Source organism: Apteryx mantelli, chromosome 17, assembly GCF_036417845.1.
Source record: "Apteryx mantelli isolate bAptMan1 chromosome 17, bAptMan1.hap1, whole genome shotgun sequence".
NCBI lineage: Eukaryota > Metazoa > Chordata > Aves > Apterygiformes > Apterygidae > Apteryx > Apteryx mantelli.
In genome coordinates, this window is record NC_089994.1 from 11,732,653 (window position 1) to 11,754,104 (window position 21,452).

The window sequence follows — 21,452 nt, forward strand, 5'->3', positions numbered from 1 at the left end:
AATGCATGCAGAAACATTTGCTTTCCCTAACCAGGAACTTAGCAAGAGCCGGGTGACCAGCACGGTACCCAGAGGCAATGAAGGGATGGTGCGGGCACCAACCCTGAAGAGCCCTGTGGGCCTGGAGGAGCCAGGAGCAGTCATCGACCCTCCTCTCCCAAACCCAAATCCTAGGCCTAACCTGACTCCATGCACAGCCAGGAGAAACACTCTGTCCCAAAAGCGAATATAGATAACTGGCCCTTCCAAACACCAGCCCTTGCTGCTCTGAGGCTGTTCAGTTCAAGCAATACACTGAACTCCCTCACCCGTCCTTGCACCAACTTTAGACATAAGCAGTATATTTCTGCCAACCTCATCCTTCAGGCTACCTATCTGTTTCTGGACAGCTTGGCAGTAAACTGTCCTTTTTTCTTACAACATATTAAGTCAAAATCCAGGGTTAACCACAGCTAAGTGACCATGACAGGCCCTGAATTTAATCCTAGGGCCCCGATCCTTTCAGGTACTAGCCCCTGCTATAACTCTTTAGCTCTGTAGCTCTCTATCTTCTAGCTCTTCAGTTTTCCTTTTCCAAAATTTCTGTACCCTAATCCAAATCCTAGGTCTAAGCTCTGTCTGGTGACTGGTACTCACACCAAAATGGATCAGAAGAGAGATGTCTTTCTCCATGTCAGCTCTCACCATAAACTTCTGAGAATTTGGAAGAACCAGAAATAAATCTCCTTCTTCTACCGTTTTTTCCCAACTTTCTATCCTGCTCCAAAGTAAAGTATAAGACTGTTAACACCTGATGACACCAGCACGCATCCTACATTTCTGGCCCTTGAATGCAGCAGTGAACTAGTGGCCTTCCCACCCGCTAAACCTAGATTCACATTAAACTTGTCTGAACTGTAGACAGATGATCTTTCTCTGCACTGAAAAATAAACCCTTTCACTTTCACATATGAAGTCCTGCCTTACGTGCTGACCATATGACTCGGGCATAAACTTAACTCATAAATGCTATATGCACATACACAAGGGTCAATGTGAAATCTGGCTGTGTTCATTCATAATACTGGAGAGGTCAGCTATTCGTTCACACTGGTGACATTGTGACTCAAATATTGTTGGGAGGTAGAATCAATTTTGGGGTCTCTGCTCAGTTCGACCCAGTTCCAGCAGGCCGTCTAAGCCCTGCAGGAACTGGAGGTAAATTCCCATTCAGCCTCCATTTCTCCTAGCCATCACTGAAACAACCAGTATGAAACAGTGAGTCAAAGCTCATGGAGTTTCCACTGCATTGCTTGGGAAAAACCCCTAGAAAGGGGATATTTTTTTGTCTTAGTGTTTGAGTGCTTTCACTTAAGTACAGAACCATAAGGATACCAGAAATGAATAAATCTTTGCTCTAGGTTTAGTTTGGAGCCGTGTAGTTTGACTATTTTTACAGCAAAGCTCCAAAGAGATTGCATCTGCATGCTTCTGTCTGGGAGGATTTTGAAATTGAATAATGTTCAGATGAGGCAGCAAAGTGGTTGTGTGCGACGGGGAAGGTTTTCTCATTTCCACAGACGAGTCAGATGTTTTCTTTCTTCAGAGGGTGACTGATTCTCCAGGAGGATGATAGCTCTTTGTGGATGGTAAGGGATCACAGTTGTGGAAGCCTTTACAGAGACTATTGAGCTAAGGATCAACTGATTCTAAAAGCTAGTGAACGTTTCCACCAAGCTGAGCAAGGAGCTGAGATGTCTTTTGGGTCAGGCTCAGCTGGCTCAGATGAGCAGCTGGTAGAGTGAGAATGTGACAAAAATAAATAGGATGTTGTCTGGAGACTTGGTTAAGCAGTGGAAAGGCGATTTACCTACAATTCACCTGCTGTATTTTTGACAGGTGAACAAAATAAAATACCTTCAGAAAGAGCTTGAGGTCAGTCTTTTCTGGATGGAGAGACTAAATCAGAAGCCTACACCTTTCATGGAAAGCAGTCAAATTCTTTTTCACCAAACATTTGGATGTCAACATGAGCAGCTTGAGCCTATGTAAGATTATAGACTTTTTCATGTGTCAGTCAAAATATCCTGGGGAGAAAAATGTCACATTCTTCCTCTGTGTTACTGGCACTTGTGTTTTGTTAAACACATAGCTTTTTATTTAAAATAGATCTGCTGATATAAAAACTGAACACAAAATATCAGGAAGTTGGCTGGTCTTTAAAAGGGATGCCTGCTAAGAATGTAAAATTAATTTGCTGCATGTGAAAATGCTAGCTGTGGGGACAGATGATAGAGAAGGTATCGGAAAGAGAAGAGCATGGATATGTTTCCTCTGTCTTGCCAGGCAAAATGGTCCATTTTTGTTCACAAAGCGCTGTTTCTGCTAAGTTGGTAATCTGCTCTTTATTCCTTTCGCAGTTGCTTTCTCCTTTCCCAGTCTCTCTCTTCCAGTACAAAACACTTTTTCTTATATAAAGGTAGCAAATAGGTGGGGGGACCTAGTCTTTGCCAATGACGGGTGCCTCATTTTCTTGGCAGATAATATTGTTGTTCTCTGTAAGAGGCTCAGAGTCTTTAGGTAACTTGTTGGTCCAGGTTTCTCCCCTTGTGGCAGAGCTATGCTGTCAGGATTTAGTTACATAGGTCCAGCTTAACAGAAACAAAAACCCTGATATTCTCTGGATGACTTACTAGTTTGCCCAATGAAGTAAACTCAGCCATCAATGGCCTTTTTTTACATGTATAACACAAGGGTATAACATGTCCTAACATAACTGGCTGTTTCTCTCTCAGCTATAAGCTGCTGGCCATTGCCCCCATCACATCTCCCCTGTTTCCCTGGCGCCTGCCTGCACTTCCAAGGCAAGAAGGATTCTCTTAGTAGCAGTAGACCCAGGGTACAAGCTCCTGTCCAGGACACAGTTTGACTGTTTTCTACACAGCATTGAGCATAAGAAAGGAAAACCCTGACTATATCTCTGGACTGTTCAGCTGAATTTCACCTCTGGCTTGGAGAAGTCTGCACCTAGATTATGCTTGCACAGGAAGTGCAGAGACAGATGGGTGCTTAACTGTCAGATTAAGACAATGCCAAGAGTAAAGGAAAACTGTATGATATTTTTATTTTTGGAAGAAAATTTGATGTGCACACTTCAATCTACTTCCATGATAAACATCTCTAGGATCCAGACTGAAGGCAAGGAACCTGAAGATCCAAATAGTAGTTTCATGATCCTAAAGGTTTCTTGGTTGAACAGAACATTGCTTCAAATTGATTGTTAAATCAGAGAGCAAGGGTGTAGCTCATTCCATTATAATCCCCACAAATTGCTTTGTAATCGAAAGCTTTTGTTCCAGTGTCAAGTGGTTAAGCACCAAGTAAGAAGATCTATTTTACAAGACCAGACAAGATCTGACAGACAGTGGAAACTTAACTTTCAACAAATATAACAATCAACATGAGAGAACCAAAAGGTCCTCATTAAGCACTGCTGTTTTTAATTAATTGGTCCTTCAGATTTACTTCTTTAAAGCTGCTAACAGCCTTAAGCCTTTCCTAGATTAATTACAAAAGACGAGCAAATCACAATAATTAGTTTAGCCTCAGGCTTTTGCTAGGCCTCTGACCTACGTGTGTAGGTTTGCTCCATGCAGTGTAGACAGGGGGAAGCAATTTGCCTTCTTGTCGTGTTTCTGAATCAGAATTTCTGGCAGGAAGTGGTTTTTTTCTTCTTTTCTTCAGTTGTTGAAAAGTGTAATTTTCCTTCCTCTAATATATTCTTGTCACTTAGTTTAAAATGATCCCTCTGCTGTAACGACTCCCACTTGGGCTGGAAACCCTCCTTCACCAACAACAGCTCAGTCAGTGATGACGACTTTCAAGGCTTGTAATTCTTGGCTTATGGGGCCCACAGACTCAGGGAAGTATCATTAAAAATGAATCATGCTGCTCCCCTGGGGATGTGCTTGCTTCCCGGGATGCACATTAATGCGAATCCATCACCCCTCCCTTGCCGCAGAGGGCCGGTAAGTCAACAATGCAATGTAAGAATGAATCCCACAGAGGAATGTATATAGGTACCTATTCATAAAGGGTGTGCAAGAGATTCTCTGTGTGTGCAAGTGAGAGGTAGACCTGTCACTGCACCACAGTGCTGGAGTTCTTTTGATGTGTTCCTGTCTCATCCCTGCTTTTATGTGTAACTTCATGCAGACCTTTGGGGCTAGCTGTATTCCCTTCATTCATGAGACAAATCCTCATGTTTCAAGACTTATCCCACTGTTTTTGATGACACCATTGATAGTGTAAAGGGAAGACACACAGGCCTTTGGCTCCAAGCTGCATGCCTCAGTTTACCCACCTGTAAAATGGGCATGACACCACCCCTTGGAGAGCAGTTACAAGTCTTGACTTACTCATTCTGTAAATGGCTTTGAGATCCTAGGCTGATGGGGAGATAAGGGAAAATAATTGCTGTTTGTGCTCTTGATTAGACAATCATCTGCTTAATTTCCTGTGAGTTCAATGAGATTTATCAAGGCACCTCAGAATTATGCTAAACTGTGGTTTAAGAAGTGACATCATCACTGTGCTGTGCTGTCTAACTGTGGATAACCACTAAAACATGTTGTTCTAGGACATCTGCTGCATTCACTACCTGTGCCCCACCGTGGGTTTTTTCCTGGCAATGAAGTTGGGTGGAAGGTCCCTGGGCAAGGACCACGGGGGATTCCTGTTCCCTGAATTGCTGGCAGCATTCCCATGCCCTGCAGACAAGAGGCCCCAAGTCACTCCAAAACTTGTTAGCCCAGAAACAGGATACAGACCTGCTGCCAAGAGAGGAGAATCAGCTGGAAAGGTATTTTCTAAGCACAGTATACCGCCGTATTAGCACATTATACTGCTGTATTTTTTTCCTCTTGAAGGCAAAAGAAGGTTCAGCTTCTTTATCAGAGCTATTGGGCTCCCTCCTCCCACTTACCTGCCCTTTGAATGGCAGCTGCTGGGTGCGAGTTAAAAAGATGTATTTTTATTTTTCATTTTTAATGCTCTCAAGATGTCTTCTCTCAGGCCTGAGCAGACAAACTTGAACTCTTGTGTCCCAAATTGCTGGGCATTACTTTTTTGCTATCTGGAAGCTACAGAATGGCATCAATTCAGTGCCCCAGCTAAAAAATCTCTGCTATTTCTTGCTGCCAAAATTCCCACTCTAGTTAGGCAAAAGATATACAAACCAATGATTTTTCACCTGGAATTAGGGGTAGCTGCGTTAGGAGGGATCACAGTTTTGGAAAGGGGATTTGCTCACATCTAATAAAGTTGGTATTGTTAGTGCTACAGTGGTAGCCAGACACTGGTAGCAAAATGAGGGCCAGACTTTAGGAGAGAGTCAGACGACCCAAGTTCATTGCTTCCTCTTGCCTCAGGGTCCACGACAAAAATTCTGGCCAACGCGGCTAATCCACTTCCCTTTTAACACTCTGAGAAGAAGAAAAGGATCCTTATCTCTCTAAAGTAGAAGTATAACGGGAAGCAAACAGGGGCCTTCCTCTTCCTTCTAGTCATCTTCTCTTTGACCCTCTAAAACTCTCCTAGTCCCTGGACCATAACCTCCCACTGCAAAGGCAGAACAGGGCAAGGTGATAAGCTCTCTCTGAAACCACTGGTACTGAAGCAATTATTCAGCAACCACAGCCCTTTGCAGCTGAGCAGAGATTACCATCTCTATCCCTGGGAAAACTGTCTTCATGCCTTTTTAATGTATTCTGGCCTGTGGACCTTATTTATGGCACCTTCTGGCTGAATTACCAAACTGACACAGCCCCAGGATCTTTACTGCTCTTTCTTTGGACTCTGTCCTAAAAAACAAGGTCAGTTTTTTTTTCCTGCCTACAACAGCATATGGTTAATCCTGTTCATGGGATAGCAACACTCCCACTCACTTCAAAGAGCTGGTCCTGTGTATTTACAGTCCTTAGAGAATCTATGCAATGTGACAGAGACAGAGATTAATAATGCCAATAGATGCTCTGCTACATATATGCTAATATTGCTTTAGTTAATAGATCATGTTCATAGCTAATTTGAATGCAGTTGGGAAAATATTGTCAGTAAGTATTTCCATGGATTTTAAAATGGATTTGCCTGTAGTTTCTAGGCACTAATAGTTGTGGAAAGTAGATTTTAAACTTCATCTCAAGTTCTTCAAAATTAGCTAGCCAGGAAGTGTGATCACTCCCTGAGATGGAGAGTGCAACCTCAAATATTTGTATTCACCATTGGTTACAAACTGAAAAAATCTGTAAGAATCACGAAATTGCCACTGTTTTGAAGCACTGAGGACAGGGAATTTTGGGTGCATGGTCAAGAGCTTAAAAGTAGAAATGAAGGTCATCTTTGGGGGTATTTTTGCAGTATTTATTTACTGGTACTGTCCCAATAGCTGCCTCTCATCATTTTGTGCCATGGACATGGTTAGACAAGAAATAAGAGAACTCACAATAGCTCTTTTCACTTCTTCTATGATTTGGCTCTCAGTTATGCAGCATGTGAAACTAGTGCACTAACACAACAGCCTGCTGCACTGTCCAGCCCTTCCTCCTGTGACTGCATGGTCCTAAGAAGCTCTTACCTCTTCATGTTTTATAGCATTTGTTTCATGCTGTAATTTTTATTATCAAGCTGTTGGAACGGGAAGGAGGGTGATGAGAAACATGAGCAGGCTGCAAGACGAAAATCACTTCTCCAAAACTTTCTAGGCAAGAGCTTTCTCTGTTTGAGGAGATAGAAGCCAGATAGCCTTATTTTGGAAAAGAGTTAAAAAAACAAATTCAGCATAGAGTTAAAAAGCAAAAAGAAAAAGATGTTAAAACAAAGACCCCAAGTGGTAACCATGGCAGCAACGCTGGAAAGATGTAATTGACACGGAGCAAAAACATTTTAGTATTTTTCCAAAAAAGCAGCAGTTGATAACCTACAATCAGCAATCGAGTTGCTGCTTTCATTGACACCTGGGTGAATGTAGATGTGCACTGCTCTCAGTGCTGTAGCTCCAGACGCACCTGTGCGCAGGAACGCAAAGGGGAGATAAGGAGCTTGCACTTGAGCAAGAAAAATGGGAAAATCAGATCTTTTTTCCGAGTTATGGATTTATCAATAAATGATAGCAATTTCCCCTTTGTATAAGCAACAGTAGGGAGAAAAAACAAAACAAAACAAAACCTTTGCCTCATTTCCTGTTGTGTTTTGAGGTTTCTTACCAACACTGAAAACCACAGTTCATTACGGGAAGTTTTAGTGGTCTGTATCTGTCAGTGCTTTAAATCAGTATCTGGCATCAGCAAATGAGACACTTTTCCCTTGAAGTAGGAGGGGGAATTTCACTCTTTTGTGTGTGTTTTGTTTGAGAAATTGTATATTCACATTTCTTGTCAAGTTTCTCGTTTATAAGCAGTGTGAAAAGCTATAATAACAAAACCAAGAATGTTTCGAACTGTTTTCCTTCAAGCTAGATGAATAACACACTTCACCATTAACCTGGCTGCTGGTTAGGGGTTTGGGAGTGTGGCAGTTGCTGGTCTGTTGTTAGCCTGGTTTTATATCATGAGCTCTTTGTAGAGACATTAGTTTTCAGCAGTGTAGTTGTTCTGAAGAGAGTTATGAACTTGAGATGCTGGCAAATTTTTATGAAGCTATTAGGTTTGCTTTTTAATACCATCTAGGAGGTTGGGATGCCATTGTGAGAGGTGCTGTACAAATATATGGGTAGCAACAGTGCCTGCCCAAAATACATTGTAGTCTAGAGGATCTAGCAGGTAAACGAGATAAAATTTGTCCGGGTGAGTGAAAATTTCTTGAGAATTAATGGAATGTGCTTTCCCAGACAATTAAGCACAAGTTACTGTTTACCTTTAGTTAGCTCTCTTCATGCACTGTATCGCGGCGTTTCTGCCCGTGTTTTGGAAAAAACGAATTTCGCTTTGAAGGACGTAACTGGGACTGCATGGGCCAGAGGAAGTGCTACCTCTCCCAGCAGGGCGCAAGCCTGAACGCTGAGTCCTGCCTTTTTCACTACCTCATTCTGTGACTTGAAAGAACTCGGTTGGTTTTTATTCCTCAGCTGCCAGTCTTCAAAAGCAATAGGATTTGTGGTATTAATCTGATTTTATGAAGTACCCTGAGATCCTTGGAGTTCAAGGATAATAAGTAAACAATGCTGCAGAATAAGCACAACAAAGGCAGCGATCCTGCAAGCTTCCCCAGACTGCCGTCCCTCTCATCGGCATGCGTGTTCCTCTCCGGGCAGCCGTTCTTCCTGCAAAGCTAAGCCTCTCTCCGAGGCCATTACGAGAGGTTTGCACCACGAGGAAACTTGTTTCTATGGCATTAGCCATGAGAACTGGCCCTCTCCCAACTCACTGCACTCAGGCTAGCAAAAGCCACCCAGCAGCAGTGGTTTGGACCAACTCTGGCTGGATCTGAGAGGATCAGCAACCCTCTTGCGGCCCGTTGGCCATCCTAGCAGAGGACTGCTGAAAAGTCCTTTTGCTTAATGTGTGCGTGGGCCGTGCAGATGTGGAGGTCTCCATTTGTTAATACTTCACTTGCTCGTGTTTTGTACTTTGCAGGATTTCTCAGCTCTGCCAGCCAGATTTGGTGGCTAGCATGTCTCTAACGTGGGTGTAGAAATGTACTGCATTCGTCTCCTGGATTGCTTTAGCTCATTGTGTGAACTGCGGAGTGGAAGGCTGACTTTACATGCCTAATTCAGCTGAAAAGATACAAGCTTGTGACAGCCACATGGGAACTGTGCAAAAATGGATTCGTTTCAAGGTGGAGGGAGTGGAAATCGGTAACAGGCCAGTGGGGTCTTGCAAAAGCGGCTATTGCTGGCTCCAGCTGCCCCATCCTCGGTTCCCATAGCACGATGTTACCACCAGAGAGTTCAGGCGAGGAAATGGGGACAGAGGAAAACAGGGAAGACAGAACATATCTCTGAGCTTGACAACTTCAACACCTCTCCTCTCATGCACACATACGCTTCTATTTTTCCAAAATCCTTCTACTGAAGTAGGAGTTGTTAGTCTCTATAGAAATCACAAAAATAGTGTCAGCCCTGTTTAGTGCCACTTGATCCGATGGACTTGCGCCCACTTTAAAAAAGAAAATAAAGATTAATTTGTTCTATCTTTATTCATTACATAGGGACAGCAGAGCTAAGCCAAAATGCATAAATTAGATCTCTTCACCAGCCTGAGGTGAACAGAAGTGTGAGTGCTGCTTTGTAACATAATATGGGTAAACCCATGTTTTGGAGAAAAAACACTCTGCTCTTCATTATGTCTGCATTTAGCATTTAAGTGTTTAAACAGAGAGGGTTATTATGGCAGCTTAAGCCTGCCTGGCCTTCTTTATTTCCAAACAATATATTCTAATTTGCCTGCCACAAATGGAGGCATAGGAATTTCCAAGAGTTGCAGCTAATTTTCTCATAGGAATAGGGAGCACACCACTGATGATCCCTGGTTCACCACCGAGACTCATGCAGCTGTGATGCTCAGTAGTTCTGAACATTTTTTGCATAGCAGATATAGCAGTCATCAATATACAATTGGCAGTTCTTTGCAACTATAGCGTCTCGCTTCTCACTTCAGACACAGAGTAGGATAAATCTGTCCCTGGGTCAAAGCCTGCAGAAATAAAGAACTTCTGGATGTTATCCAAAGATCATGGAAGTAAGTGTTATCTCCCCATTTCTTCAGTGGACTTTGGATCCAGCCTTGTGCAAATATAGTGATATTAAGAAGCTGTTATATGTGTTTTGCCATTTCTTCCAATTTTATTACCAGTCCTGCTCCCCAGGCAATCATGTGGGGAAAGCTGTGTCCGTGCCTGAAGCCAGTGTCAACACAACCCTTTGGATTAGCAGGCAGAGCGTGTTACGGAGCAAGATGGCTTCGCCGCTGTCTCTCCCCTCTCTATGGAAACTGTGCGCGCTCCCTCAGGAATGCACCCCGGCTCTGCAGGCCTGGGCCTTGGGTTAAGTGTTTTAAAATAAGGGAGGCATAAAACAAATGGTCCGAGTGTTTCAATGCGCCACTGAGAGCCATTAATTTGGTAGCGTAGAGAGAACTGCACTTCGGCGTCCTCCCACCTCTACCAGCCGCTCACAGAAAGGATTAGCAGGGGATTTAATTAATAAGCATTGTGATTCTTTCTTTCTTTCTTTCTTTCTTTCTTTCTTTCCTTCTTTCTTTTTAGCACAGCGTGTGCTACCTGGGCATTGTCCTGTGTGGCATTCAGGCTTAGACCTCCTCGCCTGGGCCCATGCAAAGCCAAGCTGAGCCCTATTTAACCACAGCATATAAATGTTTGAGTAAATGGTCAAACAATTCTGTTTGCCTTCCTAAAATGGATGTGGCCATCAGTATAGATAAGTAAGACAACAGGCTTTAGGAAGGAGGAGGGTAAGGTCACCCTTTCAACCTCATGCTGCCCATGATACTTTGCTTTGCTTTAAAAGGGAATAATGCAAAATCATTAAGTTTTACACACCCCTTGAAAATGCAATGAACTAAAGAGCCCCACAAGTTTTTCAACTGAAACTTGTAACGTCCTTGGGTTTTGTGCCAGATAACATGTTGCTATGCCACGCGCTGCCAAGGAATCTAAGCACTCGGAGTGCAGGGACACTAAAGATGCCACACAGAAGGCTCTGCATGCTTGCTGTGTTTTTCCATAGCAACAAATACGCCTGATTACAGCACATTCATATGCTCTATATAATGAGTATCCCATAGGAAATTTATAACCGTGCATCCTGCATCATAATTAGAAATCAGACCCGGGCAACTGAAATGAATTCCCTAGGCGTAGGATGTCAGATGCATTCTGTGATGAGAGGGTGGTGGGGAGCAGGGGGAGGAGAGGAGGAGAGGGGAGGAAAAACAGGCAGCTCCGCTAAATGTACTGATTAGAATATGAGGGTACAACGTTCGTTTCTGAACTTTGCAGCTAATTCTGAAATATTTGTGCCGTCCCTCTTGGCAGTGTTCGCGTGTGTGTGTATGACTGGGAAGAGGTGGTTTTGAGGTTTTTCTTTTTTTTTCTTTCCTTTTTTTTTTCCACATTTTTCTAGCCTAATTTCTCTTCTGCTCCCCTCTGGTGGGGAGAAATTGAAACCAGCAGCATTTAGCCTTCAGTTTCATAGGCAAAGCATATTCTCCTCTGGGGTTTCTGCTGTGGCTTGGTCCAATTGTTACTGATGTATCACTTATGATATTCTTAACTACTTCAGACAAATTCAGCGGCTCTCTAATGAAAAACTAAAATACACGGGCATACGTTCAACCAGGCAAATTTAATAAAGAATTTTATTCACCTGACAAATCTAATCAATTTTCACCAAATAAGGCAACATTCAGCCTCAAGGCTAGGAGTTCACTTTGTGTGCAGTGTATGTAACTTTCCAGGTTCAAAAGACTTAGGTTTTGTGCCTGTTGCTGAGTTCAAAACGAAATGTTACAGAGAGGTCAAAAGCTGTTTCTAGCATAGCAAATGTGTTAGTTATTCCTATGGTTCATTCAGCAATGGTATCTATTGGTATCTACTTATATTTGCCATCAGCAGCACATTAAGGTTGTTTCTTATATAAAGACATCCTTCCAGATTCAGATAATGAAATTATCTTTCTTCTCAATCAACCTGTGTTGCTTCAATTTATGAACAAATGCTACCCTTGACTGCAGTCTGATTTGAGTCAACAGGTTGTCGCTACATCTCTGAGGACAGAATTTGGTCCCTGTCGTTATGTAGAACCTCAAAGGGGAGACACAAGTATATACTATATCTATGCTGCATATATATATATATACTAGTTTAATATTTTTTATGCCTTTCTACTCATATCATCGGGCATGGTACTAAGAAGAAATGTTTTGAGGCCTTGATGAATTCACAGTCAGAGGCGGCCAGGGAATCATGCAGAGGAGAGTTTCCACACCGAGGTTTATCATGTTACATCACCTGCTATTGCAAGGCTGTGTGGGAGTGAATCAGGTGCCCAAATGCAGGTGTCTAGTGACACTTTAGATGCCCTAGAGTATCTGAGACACGTCGATGGAGTTGGCATCTAGGACACAGGAGACCCATGCCCTCCTACAGCAGGTGCGCTAAGATGTCAAAAGGGCAATAGATGCTCGTCAGGTACTCTAACTGTTCCCTTGTATATAATAATAACTATACTTATTCCACAAAAGGGCTAATTTAATTTTCGGGAGATTAAGATGACTTTAGGCATGGTAATTTATATTTCACAAGGCTTCTAGTTCTGCCTTTCTGTATTAAAAAAAAAAGAAAAAGTCAAACCGTGCAGCCAAACTGAACTGCGTTATCCCTATGTAATGACTCTAAGTGATGCTGTTATAGCATAGTAGAAGCATAATGTTTCAGACCATTACTGTTGAACAATGCACAGTATTTGTGCGCACGTGCAAAGGAATTGCTGAGACTTGCTTCATCTCAATTTTTCTCACTCAGACACAAACTAAGTTTGGACTTGGGGCATGCAGAGGGCAGCCTTAACACAACCTTTGAAACGACAGGAAGACAGCTGTGGCCACTTCACTTATTTCATGGGTGCTTGAGTGCACACACAGCTCACTTGCATGTTACTGTCAACTGCAAGCCTGGAGGACTCAGAGCTGGAGATCAGGAAGGAAAATTTGGCCTTAGCGTGGCTCTCAATGAGATTAACATTTTGGGAATGACTGATACCTACGGCTGGGTGAAGTAAAAGAAAGAAATGCTGGATTTCCAGGACTGACATCACAAATGCTCTGGTAAATTTACTATCTGCTGGGTCTTTTAACTCAGAATCACTTTGCTGTTAAACAAGTCCTTTCACAGCACGCACATCTCTTCATATTATATTCTCTACTTTGGAAAAAGCAAAAATAAGTAAGCTTTTTTTTTGTCTTCTCCTTTCCAGGCCCCAATGCCATCAACTCTGCCAGTCCCATGGTTCTGCTACACTGATGGAAAACATCTATGATGCTCTATGAATTGAAGTGGCCAAAACTCTCTGTTGCAACCTTCAGATTAAGTGCTGCTCATAAAATCTCCAAGGTAAGACAGCTGGGCATTAGTCTGTAAGCCGGCACAAATTCACTGTGGGCACTTACCGGGCACCAAACAGCAGTTGTGCTCTGAGTCCAAACTCTCCAGCTGCGGAAGTCCCTGTTTCTCAGGGCATGCTCCTGCCTGTTCTGCCTGCCCTGAGGAATTATTATTCTGTCACTGGAGGGGACATTGCAGCAGTTCCTCTGTCATTTGTTCCAGCTGTTTTTCTGTTTCCCTCAAAAGTGGCCAAGCGAGGTGGAAGTAAATTTCCATCTGGAGTAGACATTGCAGAAAGCACTGTTGTCTTATTTGGCACAAGGTTTAAAAGGATGATTTTTAGACTTCTTTTCATGTTTCTGTTTGCTTAGAGATTCTCAGGGCAATGGACAGGTTTGTAAATGGCTGTCATGTGGAGGGGAAGAGTAATTTTCACCCTCAGGTTTCCTGCTGCATGGGGCCAGCATGCTCCCTACTGCTTGACACTGAATCTTGCTGTGATTCATTGCAGCAAAGAATACGCAGATCTGAAAGTTCCTCTTCCTATAGTCCTATGAGGCTGCAGGAGAGTTTATTCATTTTCAGGGGATTTTGTTGATCATGGACAATGAAAAGGCCATTCCTTTCAGCTGGCACTCTTCCTGATGTTGTCCAGGCAGTGACTGGGATGGGTCCCCAGGGGCTTTTCCACGTTTGTGCTGCAATGTGATCTGTTGCTGAACTTGAAGTGACCTAGGGATTATAGTTCTAAGCATTCCCCGGGCTAGGTTTTCCTTCAGGAGTCAGATGTTGTTCTTAATAAAGCATGGATAAGGAAGAGTGTTAAAATGGCATCCTGAGTTAGTTTAAGGCTACTGGATTGACAGACCATATCCTCCCATACTTACTGCAATGCTTACTGGGGCAGCAGATTTTTGAACCTTCTACACATGAAACAAATTTGGTGTAGCAAGAATAGATCAGAGTAGGAAAAGAGAAATGAGTAAGGAGGAGGGGATGGGAAATTGATGTATCTTTGGAGGGAGGAAAAGGAACGTGTAAAACAGACATAGGAACAGTAGATCAAAGTAGCCCAGCAGGAGGAGGAGAAAGAGCAAACTAGTTATTGCATGAACAGAAATATCATTGTGGATGAGACATGAAGGGAATGACAGGAGGAAAGGAACAGAGATTGAGAGTAAAAAGAAACATTTTCCTCTCAGAAGAGAATAGAAGAAGAGTAATAAAGGATAGGAGTGGGAGGTGAAAAGGAATTAGATGAAGAGGAGGAAGGCTGGAAATAAAGACATACTATGGTGTCACCATATAATGACCATATAAAGATATTATATAGTGTCACCATATAATGGTATCTGTATGACCCCGGGGAAGAGCAGCAGCTAGGAGATGTATCTTGAAATTCACTTTGGGTAGCACATCTTGAGGCTCAGCTCAAACAGGAGCTTTTTTCTCTGGGGAAAAAGAATCTGTTTCTGTATTAATGCAAGGGTGGTATTTATGCAGGCAGGGTCTGTAGGAGCGAGTGCTTGGCTGGCGTCCTGCAAGAGGGAGCTAGGACTCAGTGTAGAGAGAAAGAGTCCAGGGAAGCACGACCAAGCTGCTGTGGTTCAGTGAACCAGGCCATGCGTGATGACATTTCCCTTAAATCCCTACCTTGTGATTAGTTTGCTCTGAGGGAAGCCTAAACATTGGTGGCTCACACCGGAGCACTGGCTGGCTGCACAACATCGCTCCCGGGATGCACCTGGAGAGCCCAGATGTCTGCCCTTTTGGAGACAGGGTCATGGGAATCAGAGCAATTGAGATGTGAAAAACAATACCAGAAAAATACCTTGTAGGGAGAGTAAATGGACTTACCTCTCCACTCTTCCTCCTGCACCTACTCAGGGAGGGAAAATTCTGTTTTGAGGGAGAGTTATCGTGCTTAGCTGTCAAGCTCTTGCTGGTGTGGGCAAGCAGCTGCCCAAAGTCTCCTTGAAGAGGAGGTAGAAGGCAGATGTGTCCTGCAGTGACAGGATAGGGTAGAGGAGCAAGGATAGGAAGAGAGAAGCATATGTTTGCATGGTGACTCTCCCTTCGAAGGACATGTTCAGTCTTCTCAGTGGGGTTGGGCCTGTTGAAGGCTTGGTATATGTTTGTGCAAAGCCCTGTTAACCCTCCCTTCACTGAGGACCTTTGAGGTCCTTCACTGAGGTTCCTTTATTTTGTTGCAGAAACCTCTGGGGTGAATGGGAACCAGTGTGCATCTCCCCAGCTGCCAGAGCCTCCCAGCTGGATTTGCAGTCTCTGGCTCTCTCACTGTTCGGGACCGGCGTGAGGAGCTCAGGGACTGCAGATCCAGTCACTGGCTGCCCTCCTCCACTCACCGCTCAGGACAGCAAGAGGTGTAGCTGGCATCCTGGCACCATTCACTGAGCAAATAACACTCACTCCAAGAGCACTGCTGATGAAACTTATTAAAAAGACAATCTACCAGTATTTACTTTCCATGTAACACCTATTTTTTCACACTCTGGCTTTGTTTTTTAAGTTTGTCTATCTGTTCAGTGAGTTTCACAAAACAGGGAAAAAAAGATTACACTGTATTTGCCTCTGGGTATGAGATTTTTGTCTCCTGGGTGAAACTTCCCCAAACCCATTACCTGTTTGCATTGCTTGTGCCCTGGTGGTTGTCATTTCCACTGGACACCTGCTCACTAAGTTAGGAGCATGAAGATGGATGTAACATTTTTAACACTGATACAGTTTTCCAGGTGTCCATAGTAGTGTCCATCTCCTATGAGCACAGTAAGTCTTTGACTACTTCAGTTACATTTTGGTCACAAATCGCATTCTGCAGTCTCAGTATTAGTGTAAAGAAGAATAGGAAAAGATTTGTGGGGAGCTGATCACAAATATGAATATATCATTCCAGCTTGAAACTATATCTGCCACTAAGCTGCCTAGAGCTGTAGCAGCTTGAAAGCTGTGAGATTGGTGTTCATATTGTGACGTTCTCACATTTAGCAGAGTTTGAGCTGAGGCAGACAACTCAGTTGGAAAGCACAGTTTGCCTGTGGCCAGGACTTCTATGTGGGCAACTGGTTCAGCACAAGCAAAAACTTGCATGGACTGTGCAATAAGGACAAGCCTGATTAGCCTTCACCAAAGTTTTCATACGTACTTAATTCTAGCTGGTTGCTGCCTGGCTTTCCCTGCCTCTGGCTATCTGTTTGAGGTGTCCTAAACCCATATTTTTGGCAGCTAGAGCTTCTTCTTCATGTTGCCCATTTCTTGTGGGCTCATGGTGTAGACATGTCCCTCATTCATTATCCTTGGTACCTATTGCTCTGTGGAACAGCTTGCTTCCTCCCCGTTGCAAACCAGCATTGTTAGTTTTTTGGCTCTAATAACGTTCATTTGAAGCTCTAATGGATATCCACACAGATAACATATTAATTTATTAGTTCGGCTCAACTGGGCTGCAGGATGAAAAATGATTGCAAAAGACTTTTAATAAAATTCAAAGGGATTTTATAGGTCTCAAGCCACTTTTAAAATGCAAAAGAAAACCAAGTGTATTACTTTGTTAACCCACATAATTCTACCCTGCCTAATGAGGTCTGGAGCTAATCTTCAGCACTCTATCCTGGGATCAGAATTATTGGAGCAGGTAAACACTGCTAAGTACCGCGCTGCATCTTTGAGTTTTGGTTGCATTGTCACTGTGACTTTCTGTTCCTTCCCTCTCATGCACTTTTCATAAAGCTCAGAATAGAGATTATCACGTAAAAATAAAGAGTTGCCTTCATGTAGCAACTTGCATGCCTCTCTCCTCTCTGCTGCTAGAGTTTAGACAGTCAAGGAAAACATGGTGTGTTGGCCTAGGGGAAGATGGCACTTCCTAATTTTCAGATTACTTCTCCAAAGGGGTGTAGAGAGATGAACCTGTGAGGGCACACCAGCTGTGACACTTGCACTACAAGCTCAGTTTAGGCAATGTATTTCTTTTACACACCAACTTAACATCTCTTACTTATTTTTCCAGAATTTGTTTTGTTCAGGGTTGGTTCTGGGGGGGAGGGAGGAGGGATATTCAAAAATAGGAAAGAAATGAACTGCTTAATCCAGTTCAGGAGAGAGCAAGATCTTCTAACCTAAATGCGGAAAGAAAGTTTATTCTTGTCTACTGTTTTTTGCTGGTACATAGACAATCAATGCAGTTTGACACAGTCAGTGCCAAAGAGGACAGAAAATACAGGCTAAGACTACAAATTACTATAAATGGGTAACCCCACTTGACTCAGTGGAGTTACACTAATCTGCGCCATCTCAAAACCTGTTTCCCATTTGAGAAGCCATAATAAACTTTGTCCCTGTCAGTAGTATTTCAGCTCAGATCCTGCCATTAAAAACAAACAAAGTATTAAAAAAGTCAGTCTTGTTAATGGTTTCTCTGGCTGCTCTGGAATTCTCCCCTCCCTGTATAGGTTATGCTGAAGCTTATTCTGGACTGAGTTAAAAACAAGGTAATTGAACCCCAGTTCTTAGAATGGCTTGGAGAAACTTGTCTTCATTTCCAGAAAATTATACGGTTTCGCAGTAGACTTCACTTTGCTAGTTTCACAATGTGTACGTGCCATAACCAGCAAGAAAGCAAAACCTGATGAGTTTAGAGTTCATTATTACACTTACTATATGTATGTCCTGTATTCAGGGCAAGTTTTGTTAAGATTTTTAAGAACGATGACAATATTAGCTTTTTTTCCGACTATGTAAGCAGTGGATGTCACAGTCATCAGTAAAGCACAGTCACATGTGTGTTTTGGATGCCAGAGACAGCTTGGTTGAACCAAGTGACCTAGCAATTCACTTTGGTCCAATTATTCAATGATTATAGTGTGATCTGGGGAATATTAGCCATAGCCAAAGCAAAGGGGGTTGAGGTGACCACTTCCCAGGAAAATGTAGCTTTCAGGGTGTAATCTGTTTACAAGCATTTAATTGCAGTAAATGAGCCAGGCAGAAGGTGAGGAAGATCTGAAACACAGAGGAATAATAAATTGACTCATGTTTATTTAAGCATTTATATCTTCTGAAGCTGGGCTAAACCTGTGGATACACGGGGTTTAAGACACGTTTGCAGAGCTCCTTGTCTTCTTCTGCACCCCACTTTAATGCCAAATCCCCTACCCCCTTCTGGTGTGGTCTATGCACTTCTCCTACACTATTTTCTTAGAATATTCTCTCCTGTGACCTGTGCTGTACAGTTCCCCCCATCCTCTTCCTTCTGTCTCAGCGAGATCCAGTCTTTTAAGCTGACTTACCTGCTCCCACCTTCCTTTGAATTTGAGTGTAGAATTTCTGAATCTGAATAGCTGAATGTGTAAATTGGAATATATCACTTCAGACCAACTGAAAACTGTGTTTTCCATGAGGGTTCAATTAATTAAACAAATACCAAATCCAAATTAATTTTGAGTCAAGATGTGCCTTCTTCTTGACATAAAATGGATTATTTTGATGAGTTTTCCTGTTGATAAATCCACATTTAACATTAAGCTACATTCTAAACTTACTTTTTGCTTACAAAACATCAACATTTTCATTTTGAAAAATGTTGAAACTAAATGTTCTGACATTTTAGATAATCCATCTCCTCCCATACCAACTTTTTTCCCCAAATTTATCATTAATTTGCTATTTATAAAAAATAACCTCTACAGCAGTCTTGAGCCTGTTTCTTGTCTCCCAACCTGATGTGGAGTGGCTGCTCATTTCCTCCTTTTGGTTAGATTGCTCATGTGATTACAAGTCCAGCAGCGCCTTAAAATTGTACCTTAAACTAGAAGTCCAGGTGCCTCTGAGCTAGGTGCTTCAGGAACATGGTAACTGTGAGAAATGGCAATACCGCACACACTCGCTTAGGTCTTGCATGCAGTAACTGTGGTGGGCTGGGTTGAGCCTTATCAGGCTGGGTTGGCTTCCCTGTAATCACTTTCAGATAACTGTAGAAATAGCTTAGCATGTATGTGACAGAAAGGCTGAGCAGAAGGATGCTCAGTGTCAGGGCCTTGAGGGTGTCAATAGGCCTTGATGGCCCTGACCAGCCTCACCTGGGACCCCAACCCTGCCCAGGCCCAGGAGCCCAATTCAGCCCAGCCTGGGGCAGTCAGTCCCTTCCTGAGCTCTGTTATAGCAGTCCTGATCTCCAGCTCTGCCAGAGCCTGAGTCCTGCCTGGCCATGGGCCCCCTGATCTGTGGGCTGATGTCTCAGCATGTCCCCATGGAGGTTGCTGGGGCTGGGGCTGCTCTGCTGCCACGGGGAGCCCCTGGCCCACACGGTGCCCAGACAGCCAGGGTAGGGGTCAGAGATGTAGTGAGCGTGCAGAAGGCGAGATATACAGGAGCACAGAAACAGAGGAAGATCTGAGGAAAGACTTGTTTGCTGTGGGTGAAGGACCCCCCATAAAAATTTCAGTGCTGGAGGCTAGCTGGGCTGGCTCCCTGACTTGATGATGGGCCTGGGGGTAGGGAAAATGCCTCTGTGTAGCTCCTCTGATGCTCAAGAAAGTAAGATGTTCGGGAAGGCAAGGCTATGGAGCCCTATTCGTTTGCAAGGCTGCACCTCAGAGATGCGGAGTCCAACACCGAGTGTCCTTCCTCAGCGCAATGGCCTTAATTTCACTGACTTTTAACTTAGTGCTCAAGTCTCAGAAGATAATGGTGCTCATGACCCTGATTAACTGAAGACCCACAGAAATGCCTTGGGGCTTATCTGTAAGGTAAAGAAATACTGGGGTTTTTTTGTTTGTTTTATTCATGGAGAAAGGAAGCATATTTCCCTGTTTTTAGTGGATTTTAGAGGTTGCTTTCACTTTTATGAATTATTATGGTTCTCATTTTCTGGTTATGGCCAAAAAGTGTTTTCACTGTGAGTCTTGGGAATCCTGGTTGACCAGCCCAGCACATGCTGCGCTGCATCATGCTCTCCTCCCTGCTCCATTGCTTCACCCTTGGCACTCTGGCAATGGCCCCGTGCCCCTAGTGTCAGCAAGCTGCTTGCAACACGTCCACTCTCACTGCAGCACCTAGGAAGGCAGTAAGCGATGCAGCCATCTAATGCATGACTGAAGAAAACGGAGAGCTAAAGCTTTTCCGCTTGTTTTACATCGCACTACAAGAAGCATATCTGCTGCCCAGTAAAACCCAGCAACGCTTCTGAGGATGCAATAAAGGGTCGCAGGCTGCCTGTTACAGCTCGGAGTCTCTTTTTCTCCCCTTTGTGCGAGACAAAGGAGGGAAGAGAGCAGTGAAGGAGCTGTCATGCACATTAGTTATGATTCTGTCAGCCCCATTTACGATCTCATGACTCAAGTGTCTGGCTTGGAGAATGGGAGTGCTCATGTGCTTATTTGGTTAAAAAGCTTATGTAGCATGTCTGCTGAAGACACCCACTGGCTCGCGCGCATTCACACTGGAGAGGCAAAAGCCTTGCAGAAGTGTAGGCTGCAGCTGTTGAGGGAGCTGAGCAAGGTGACCCCTGATGTGTCTGGTTCCTGTGATTTATGCTGAGATCCAGGTAGACTTTCTCCCTTGACATTGTCTCCTATAGTTTATACTGTCTCTGCAGCCAGGGATGAAGTTTTGAGGAGCATGCAGTCATGAGGAGATTTCCTAATCTCTCCTGATGCAGAGCCTTTACTCATTGGAATGCACACGTTTAATAGGCTGCAGAGTGTGGGTGGTCTGCACGTGTGTGTGTTTTAAGCAAACTGACAGATACCGGCACACTGTTAGTTGTGGCTCCCGTAAAATATGCATTGCACATATGGTCAGTGCGTGCATACCCTATTTGTATTCATTTATTGATCAGCCTTGAGGAGCAACCACAATAATTAACCATAACAAATCTACAGGAGACCCAGGTCTGTCAGATACAGTTCTTGCTTTTTACGTGCCCTCAGCCAAGGCTGGCTACAAGTGACTGGGCTCGTCACCCAGAGCCACGAATGTCGATCTCTGGGGATGTGAAGGGTGTGGATCGTTATGGTCTGTTCCTGATGTCTGACTTCTCAAGCGTTTACCACTTTTGTCTCAAATTGGGGATTGTTCCAACTTCTCGAGTTAATCTAAGGTTTCATTCGGTTCCTATTAAAACTTGTGAAAAGATTCCCATAGGTTTCTGTTGTAACTGGACTTCCTAGTTTGCCTTTTGCTGCCTGAAGAACAGATTAATCACATGGGATTTGCAGTGGAAAACTAATACATGCCAAAAAATGTAGACAGCTTTGCAAGAGCAGACACTTCAAATTGCTGGACTGAAAACTATTCAGAGCAACTTGCAGAGCCATCTGAAATAGAAATATTTTTCT